This window comes from Lissotriton vulgaris, unplaced genomic scaffold (genome assembly GCF_964263255.1).
Source record: "Lissotriton vulgaris unplaced genomic scaffold, aLisVul1.2 SCAFFOLD_6602, whole genome shotgun sequence".
NCBI classification, from domain to species: domain Eukaryota; kingdom Metazoa; phylum Chordata; class Amphibia; order Caudata; family Salamandridae; genus Lissotriton; species Lissotriton vulgaris.
In genome coordinates, this window is record NW_028248626.1 from 84,946 (window position 1) to 95,472 (window position 10,527).

A 10,527-nucleotide genomic window follows, 5' to 3' on the forward strand; every position below is an offset into this window, starting at 1 on the left:
CTGTACGCGACATTGTACTGTTCTCCGGCAGGAGTACAGCTTACATTGGGTAAGAGAATCATCTCTCCGATGTACTTGTCAATGGATGCGCTCCCACCAGAGCTGCGTTCTCTCCCTGATACTCTTTGGGCGACTGGTCCTAACGACGTAGGTCTTTTAGAAATTCCACCATATGTAGTCACTTTGAAAGCGAATGTCAAATTTCCACAAATCCCACAATACAAGATCTCTAGTGAAGGTGAACGTGCGCTTTTATTGATCGTACAAGATTTGATCAAGAAAGATGTAGTAGAAGAAACTAGAGGAAATGTCTGTAACAGTCCTGTATTGCCAATTCTAAAACGCACCGATCCTTCAAAGCCTCCAGTCTATAGATTTGTAATTGATCTTAGAGAGGTTAACAAAATTGTGATCCCACAGTTTCCTGTGGTTCCAGACATTACTGCATTGTTAACGTTGATTCCTGCCACAGCCACGTGGTTTTCAGTTATCGACTTGAAGAATGCACTTTTCAGCATTCCGATAGCCGAGGAAAGCAGAGATATTTTCGGCTTCTCTTTAGGAGGCCGAAGCTTCAGGTTTAAACGTGCTCCACAAGGCTATTGTGAGAGCCCATCCATCTACAGCCAGGCATTAAAAAGTCTGTTAGATTCCTTTGTACTTCCTCCTGGTTCTGCTTTAGTACAGTATGTCGATGATCTTCTAGTGGCTGCTGATGACAAGGAAACTTGCAAAGCAGCTACAATTTCCTTATTGCATCATTTGTCTAGTTTAAATCACAAGGTGTCACCTTCCAAAATGCAATACTGTTGTCAAGAAGTGACCTACCTATGTCATCTCTTGTCAAAGGAGGGAAGAAGGTTGACCCCAGAGAGAATAAAAGCAATTACGCAGATGAATGTTCCTACCACACAGAGAGAAGTGCGTGCCTTTTTAGGTATTACCTCATACTGTAGGCAATGGATCCCAAATTTTTCTCTTTTGGCAAAACCATTGGTGGCTTTGACTGGGAAAGGTGTTCCGAGTCCGGTGCCATGGTCTGCCGAATGTCAGCAGAGTTTTTCTGAGTTACGAAATGCATTGTGTTCAGCTCCTGTGTTGGGTACACCCGACTACAGTAAACCATTTACACTCTATGTTCACGAAAGAGAAGGTTGCGCGTTGAGTGTTCAGGCGCAACGATTTGGTGAGAAACAACGCCCTTGTGCGTATTTTTCATCAACATTAGATCCGGTAGCCAGAGCGTTGCCTAGTTGCTTGAGAGCTACAGCAGCAGCTGCAGCGTCCATTCGACAATCTGCTGGTTTGGTCATGAACAACATGCTAGTGGTCATGGTTCCTCATGCTGTGGATACACTCATGAACCGAACCAAGACGCAACACCTTACCAGTGCTAGATTATCAGGCTATGAGCTGACACTGCTAGCGAGTCATATTCAGATCAAAAGATGCAATGTATTGAATCCAGCAACATTGTTGCCGACTAGTCAGGAGTCGAGTGATTCAGAACCACATGACTGTTGTTTCAGAACCGAGGAAGAGACAAAAGGACGGATTGATCTTAAAGACACTCCGTTACCAGATCCAGATGGCACGTTGTATGTTGATGGGTCTTGTTTTAAATTGGAGAATGGTGATGTGACAGCTGCTTACGCGGTAACGACTTTGAGTACAATTGTGGAGACTGCAAGAGTGAGTCAGAATTCTGCCCAAGCTGCAGAATTAATCGCGTTGACTAGAGCGTGTGTTTTAGCTAAGGGAAAGAGAGTGAATGTGTTCACAGATAGTCAGTACGCGTTCGGCGTAGCCCATAGTTTTGGCCGTTTGTGGAGAGGTTTCATTACGTCCCATGGGACTAAGATCCAACATGGTCAGCTAGTCAATGACTTGTTGGAATCTCTAACCTTGCCGACTGAAGTTGCGATTGTGAAGTGCAGTGCTCATCGAGCAATCACGGATGATGTTGGTCGTGGAAATGCTTTTGCTGATGAGACCGCTAAACAGACAGCTAGGAATACGATGAGTAGAATGTATGTTGCAACGTCTGCAAGATGGATTACTGAATCGGGAATGTGTGAGGATACAGTGGAAAGTGTGAAAGCAATTCAGAAAGAGGCGACTGAAGAGGAAAAGCTTGCATGGAAAGAGAATACGGGTAAATTGGACTCGAATGGATGTTGGATTGATTTGTCGGAGCAGCAGCGTTGGATGTTGCCTGATGCGTATGTGCTTGCAGTAGTAACGATGGCGCATGGAGCAGCGCACATCAGTTCTAAAGGGATTTGTAAGATGTTGGCTCCAGTCTGGAAGAATGATGGAATTAGTAAGTGTGCAGAAAGAGTGGTGAGAAATTGCATGATATGCCTGATGCATAATCCTGGCAAGGGAATCCCCACACCCGCTGGTCACTTCGCTCCTCCTTCTTGCCCCTTCGAAGTGATTCAGTTAGACTTCATTCACATGGATCGTTGCAATAATCTTAAGTACGTCCTAGTGGTAGTCTGTGCTTTTTCCAGGTGGATCGAAGCATATCCACTAAAGGACAATACTGCCTTGTCCACTGCCAAAATCCTTCTCAAGGAATACTTCCCCAGGTTCGGCATGCCACGGATTGTATGGTCAGATAACGGAAGTGAATTCGTAGGGAAAGTTATGCAGAGTGTGTGTGCAGGCTTAGGGATAAAACAAAAATTTCACAGTGCGAATCACCCCCAGTCTGCTGGTTTAGTGGAAGGTTACAATGGCACCCTCAAGCTGAAACTGGCCAAGATACAAGCCTCCACGGGTTTGTCCTGGCCAGATGCACTACCTTTGGCTCTGTTATCCACAAGAGCGACTGTACATTCTCGAGTAGGGCTTAGCCCTTATGAGATTGTATTCGGTCGACCTGCGAATGTTTGGGGGGTACCTAGACCGAAAGAATTTAAGCAGCTGGAATATCCAATGTTAATCGATTACCTTTTCGACTTGACTGCTAAATTGAGTCTTATTCACCAACAGGTTTTCGATGCATTGCCAAAGCCACCGGAGAGTCCAGGTCATCAGCGGAAACCCGGTGACCAAGTGGTCATCAGAAACTTTGGACGGACGAGAAATCTCCAACCCAAATTCGTCGGACCATTCCAGGTCCTGTTGGCGACGAGGACTGCTATACGTGTGGCTGGCAGAAAGAACTGGATCCATGCGACGCACGCAAAACGTGTACCCCTTCCACTTCCTTACGACAACTGGGTGAAAAAAGGAATTGGTGCTTCTGAAACCGAACCAGTTCCCAGATACATTCCTTTCAGCGATGCAGAACTGATTACTGATTCACCGAACTCTGACTCCCCTTCTGAAACTGCTCCTATGAACACTGAACATTTGTCCTCAGCATCAAAAGAACATTTGTCATCTGCGAACTTGAACATTGCAACCCCTGCTGAAAATAGACTGTTTTCGGATCAAACAGCTCCAGGAAAATTGAGATACAACTTACGTTCTCACACAAAGGACAAATAAAGCAGGAAACTGCCTATTTTATATATTTGAATTTTGATACATTGCCTCCAGCCAGGAAGTTTGCTAATATTTTGTATTTTTCCATGTATGTTATGTTGTTTTAATTGCCTTGCCGTCTGGGTAGCCGTAGGGTCGTGGCTGTGTGCCTAGTTGAATCTGCGGGGGCCAGACACAAGGTCGGCCTTTCTGTTAGTTCTGGGAACTCCCAGGGCTGATAGAGGTATTTTCAACTACGTACACATCATCAGTGGTCGCGAGCGGTTGTAGAAGATGGAGCTTCCTGGACTGCACCGAGAGAATGTAATTTATGTTCGCAGAAATAGACTTTACAAGATTCTTCATAACAAATGTTTTCTGATGCAATGTGCAATTACGTTTTTGATTGTTTTAATAACCTTGGTGGGTGGAATCGTCTTTGGTGTGCATTTAATTTTTACACCGGTAACAACTACAGTACCTCCCCTTGATCTTGTTTCTTCTACTGTTGCTTCTTATCATTCTTTTCACTCGTTCCCTGAACATGAGCAAGCTTGACGCTCAGAATTCATTAATAACACTTTTGTACAGCTCTTGCATCAACACCAACTGGTAGTTAACACAACAGACTGCTGGGTATGTGGTTTGATACCCCACACTATGGATAAAGGCATTCCCTATCTGGTCTTGCCTTTTAGCTATAATGGATCATGTCAGGCCTTCCAAACTGTATTTGTCTATGCTCTCGAAACCTATCCCCCGCGTCCTCCACGTTCCGCTAAGTATACATCCGTTAATAAAGCCTTGATAAAGGGAATAACTGACATGATTAAAGACGTCAATAACTCCCCATCTGTCCCTAGAGATGAACTACGGGTTTATCTGAGTTGGAATTCTACGGAGTATAGTATGAGTTTGAGTGAAAGCAAGCGTAAAAGCTCAACTCCAGTCTGGGTCGTACCTCACCGAGGTCAATTCTGCTTGCAAGGAAATGGGAGAAATCCAAGAGCTCGGCTAGGGAGGAGTGACTGTGTTGAGATTTACGTGTATCCGTCGAACTCCTCCCCTGCCTTCTTAACTGCTAGGGGTACCTACTTCATCTGTCAGGATAGAGCATATACATGGCTGCCTGCTGACTTTTCAGGTTCATGCTATATTGCTCGACTGTTGCCTCCAACATACACTGCTTCCCCAGATTATCACAAGACCAGAGTAGCAAGAGGTGTTTTCAGCAAGGAAGACACCGCTGGTCAGGAAGCCGGAGACTTCTTCAAAGGTTTCCTTCCGTTCTGGGGGCCTATGGCCAATAGTAGAAATCTACGTCAGCTAACACGGGTAGTTGAATCTACTATTACAGAAACTGCTGGTGCCCTTAGTAACTTAACAGCTGAGCTCCAGGCGGATCGTCTCATGACGTTGCAGAACCGTATGGTTCTAGACGTAATACTTGCAGATCGAGGTGGGGTATGCAGAATGATCCAATCGAGCTGCTGTGTTTTTATTCCCAATAATGCTCCGACTGTATATGAAGCGATCTCTAAGCTACACAAGATTTCCGACTCTATTCACGTAGACAAGGGAAACTGGTCCTTAATGGAATGGCTTTGGACTCTACTATCAGCGTGGGGATGGAAGGTTCTGATGGTCGTTGGTATCATCCTAGTATTCCTGTTCTCGTGCTGCCTTATTATCCAATGTGGTCCCGCTTTGTGTAGCCTCTGTGCTGCAACCTGTCTTAGAAAACCACCTGTGTTTGGAGACAAGGTACGAGAAAGGATGATGATGCAACAACATGTCACTGACCTAATGAACATCGAGATAGACTCTGACATAGACTGAGTAATTGCCTATGTAAGGGCAAAAGGAGGGTCTGAGGTTCCGTGACGATTTGAACCCGTGTTTTCAACATTGTCGTAAACTCATAATTTTGGTATCAGTGAACCGCAAATGATCCATTTAGCATATCCTGGTGTTTTCGCTATGCTACGAGCAAGAGCACTCCTGTTATAAACACATTTCTGATTTACCCATGGCATCCATCTTAGATCGCAGCAGCCATTTTGTATTCTTGCCCTCACATAGTCAATGGACACGCAGTGACCTCTTTCACTTAAGGACACGTAAGCTTTAGCCGGCGATTCACCTTGCTAGTGACACGTGCACCTTAGGACAGAAAACGCCATGGCTGCGGACAGCGAATGCGCTCGCTTCAAAATCTCCACAAGTCCCCATTGCACTCTTTCTGGCCTTTTTATTTACAGACCCCCAGGGCCTTCTACGAAATTCACTGAAGAGCTTATTGAGACAGCACATGCTATGATCACTGGCTCGGCCAACTTCACGATCTTAGGAGACCTCAATCTCCACTTAGACGAATCTTCAGATGCTAAAATCAGCAACTTCGTTGCAGACCTAGCTGCCTTGCAGCTAATCCAGCTCGTCCGAACCCCCACACATGTCGCGGGCCATTTGCTTGACCCGGTATTTACTAACATACCAGAGGCCAAAGCTGACGACCCCAAACCCATGGCCTGGACGGACCACTCGTTAATAACCCTCTCAATCCCGAACAACTCCCCTCCCGTAAAAAAATCACCCACCGCACGCCTAAAACGACCTTGGCACAAACTCCAACAATGTGACCTAGCGGTCAGCCTAGGGGAACCTAACCTGGAGGATATAAACGACATTGAAACATCATATGCGTCCTTCCAGGACTGGATCACCAAGGGACTGGACGCCATTATACCAGCCAAGTGGACAAAAGGGCGTAACACCCCTTCCAGCCCCTGGTACGATGAGAACCTTAAAACGATGAGGAAAACTTGTAAAAAAGCGGAACGGCAATGGAGGAAGGAATACAAGCAGGAGGACAAAAACGCATACTTGGCCACTCTCAGAACATACCACAAGGCAATCCGGGTAGCCCGCGCTGCCTTCTACGCTACTGAGATAAAAGCTAGCCCCAACCCCACGAAAACTATTTTCCAAATCGTGCAAAATTTGCAAAATGGTGACAAACCGGCCTCTCACATCACCTCCACGCAGCAATGTGAAGACCTAGCCACCTTCTTCACGGAAAAAGTGAAGAAAATCTACAATGCCTTCACCCAGGATAGTCCAGAGGACATCAGCCCCCCCAACGCCGCCTTTGGAGACTCCAGGCTCACTTGCCTACCCGCTATCTCAGGTGAAGAACTCACCAAACTTTGTAGGAAGGTGAAATCTGGTGCCCCTACAGATCCGATGAGACCTATTCACTTCCTGGGAGCCTTGGAATTCTTCCTCCCATCCTTGACCTCACTCCTTAATCTTTCATTTACCACAGCCACGGTACCCACCTGCTGGAAACAGGCCTGGGTAACACCGATAATAAAAAAAACCCTCCCTAGACCCCTCTAAACCGGAGAACTACCGGCCCGTTTCACTGCTCCCATGGGTAGCGAAACTAGCGGAAGCCCACGCGAACAAAATTCTCAGTGATCACATGGCAAAAAACAACATCCTGGACCCCTCCCAACACGGGTTCAGGCCGGGCCATAGCACGGAATCCGCGCTCCTCACCTCCACGGAAAATTTACGGGAAATCATGGACACCGGTAAAAGTGCCGCGCTGATACTGCTCGATCTCAGCACGGCCTTTGACACGGTCTCCCATGCCATCCTACTAAAACGCCTTGAAAACATCGGGATCGTAGACTCGGCGCTTCAATGGTTCCGATCATTTCTAACCAACAGATCATTCAGGGTATCTGCCCCTCCGTTCATCTCCCAACCCCAAGACATAGGACAAGGAGTCCCACAGGGCTCTGCCCTCAGTCCCTCCTTGTTTAACCTATATATGCAACCCTTGGCGGAGGTTGCCAAGACATGGGGCCTCACAATGGTGTCGTACGCCGACGACACTCAGTTGGTCATCAGCCTCAATGAGGCCCCCTCTCCCGAGGCCACTAGATTCAGGGATGGACTGACTGCCGTCGCGAAATGGATGACAGCAAACTGCCTCCAACTCAACGGTGGCAAAACCGAGGTGCTGATAATGGGGAAAAACAGTGATAACTGGAATGACCTCTGGTGGCCCCAATCACTGGGCCCAGCACCCCCCCCCGAAAACTCTAGCAAAAAATCAAGGAGTTTGGCTGGACTCTACTCTTAGCTTCCAGTCGCACACCAAAAAAGTTGCCGCAACTTGCATTGGTTTACTGAGAAGTCTCAACCCCATCTTAGGCTACTTTGATTCCAAAACGCGACAACTTATCGTACAATCTACCATCTTGTCCAGGCTGGACTACGCGAGTGTCCTGCTGTTAGGAGCAAACAAATCTGCAATAAAGAGATTCCAACGGATCCAGAATTCGGCTGCAGGGGCTATAGTAGGTCTCCCTAGAAGGTGCTCGGCGAGAGCGACCATTCACAGACTACATTGGCTACCAATCGAAGCCCGCATCCAATTCAAGGCCCTCATATTCGCCTTTAAAATTTTGAAGAACGAAGGTCCAGAGCTTCTCCGTTCGCTGTTGACCCCCTATCATCCCAAACGGAATCTCCGGTCCAAGGGGCAACATTTAGCCATGATACCCCACACAAAGTTCTGCCGCATCGGAGGGCGTTCCTTCAAACTACTGGGGGCCAAGTTATGGAACTCCCTTCCCCTCCACATCCGATGCATCGACAATATGCTAGCTTTCCGCAGAGCGACCAAAACCCATCTCTTTCCCTCCTTGTAGGTCTCGTCTCTCATCTCAGACTGGTTGTGTTATGGTTCTAGCGCCGGGACGCCCCGTTGCTGGGGCAGCTGTTTGCGCTTTACAAAACAGATAACATAACATAACATAACTCGGCAGAAGCTGCCTCCCCAGCCTGAGGCCAGTCCTGCTATACTGGTTCTCGTGTTCGTTGGCCTGATCATGATTAGGCGGCCGAAACTGGTAGCCTTGCCCATTTACGACCCACAAACATCTCTTATCCTGCTTTTCTATCTTCTGCACCTGGCTCTGCTCCTTTCCTTCTGGGCCTTTATTAGGGGGAGGTAACGAAATTTACGATGAGGCGGTCCGGCTCTTGAATGAAAAGTTGACATGGGATTATGATGGAACAGTGGGAACCCCTCGTTCGTAATGTTTTGACATCAGATATTGTTGACGATTCTTGTGTAACGCCAAATATTTATTGTTTAGGACATGAAGGTTTAGAAATGTACTAGCATGTAAAGAATTTGCCTCAAGCTGAAAATTTAGTATTTAAGGAGCAACCCACTTTGTACAAATCGAACAGGCTCCTAGAATCTGCCCGTGTGTAGTTTCTGTGACTTCTGTGTCCCTGCAGTAATAAACCTTTGGTCTTTGACGCCACCATCGAGAAGCCCGTGTTTCTGTTTATTTGTGCACCGAGACAGGTAGAACTCCGGGGTCTTCGGGTGTTGTCCCTGACACCTCTGGACGGAACCAAAAAGTCCAGAACTCCAGTATTAAGGGTAAAGAGTTTAGAGCAGTGGATAACACAATAAATGAATCAGCCAGAAAATAATATTTCACAGGATACATTATAAAGAAGGTGGTTAGGATTTCAAGGGGACCGTATTAGAATAGGCTGATCAGCAAGGGATTAATTCACAGTGGAGAAGGTGACTTTTGAGAGGCATTTTAAATGCAGATATTGAGAGTATCAAACGGAAGTCAAGAGGAAGGGCATTCAAATGTAGTGGCATTAAAGGTGGAAAGAGTTGAGATTGTAAGCAGGTGTAGTGTTGGTGTAGGAATCAGGAATCAGACGAAGTGGAAGGTTAAGGTATTTATTCCAAGTTTGGGTTACAAGTATAAGTCAAGGAAGAAAGAACCCCACCAGGAGCAGTGTGTTACTTGCTCAGCCCAGTTATCAACTGACTCCTAGAGTCCAGTACCTAGCATTCCATGACATCACATGAAAGATAACATTCCACAGGATAACTAGACAAGCATAGTAGATATGCCAGACTCGACACATCTTCCCCTTTATAATAGAATCGAAAATGCAAACCCTTTATAATAGAATCGAAAATGCAAAGCATAACCACAACAAGATAAACATAGATTGAACGATGAAGAAAGAATATAGTGAGAAACTATAAAGAAGGAAAATCAAGAATAAGATGAGAAGACAATCAAAAGTATGTAGAATATAATGGAAAAAATAGAAAAGGGAAAAGAAACACAAAAAGACACACATCTTCTCTTTCAAGGACAAAAGAGAATTACGTAAACAAACACATCTTCTCTTTCAAGGACAAAAGAGAATTACTAAAAACGTTCAAGGTTACAGTAAAACACACCAATTGGCCAGACTGGTATGAAGACATGAACCGACGAATGGAAGACAATGGAGAGAAACACAAAAAATATTACGAGAAAAGTACCTCAAACAGGAGAAAACACAAGAAACATAAAGAGAGGTGAAAAATTACACCAAACAGGAGTACGAACAATTTGAAAGAGAGGAAAAAAAAACAATTGCCAGTAAATTTCTAGAAAGAAACCCTTGCGCAAGGTAAAATAGAAACTGGCAGAACATTTAAAAAAGAATCATTCAGAACTGTTGAAGAAAATTCATACAGAACTTTTGAAAAAGAATACCAGGAAGAAGCTCAGTGCACATACTGATGTCAGTAACATAAAATATGAAACACGAAAAGTGCTACACAGGAACATCCACTCACATAAAAGAGAAATGGAAATTACATCACATTAAGCAGTACTTAACTTCCAACTGTTACTCATGAACATCCATTCACACAAGAGAGAATTGGAAATTACATCATGAAGTTTAAGCAGTATTTTTTAAACATTACCTAAACTGCAAAAGTTACTCAAGAACATCCACTCACATAAAAGAGATATGGAAATCACATCATGAAGTATAAGCAGTATTTTTTAAACATTACCTAAACTGCAAAAGTTACACAAGAACATCCACTCACATAAAAGAGATATGGAATTACATCACAAAGTTTAAGCAGTACCTTTAGTAGTACCTAACCTGCAAATGATACTCATGAACATCCACTCACAAAAAAGA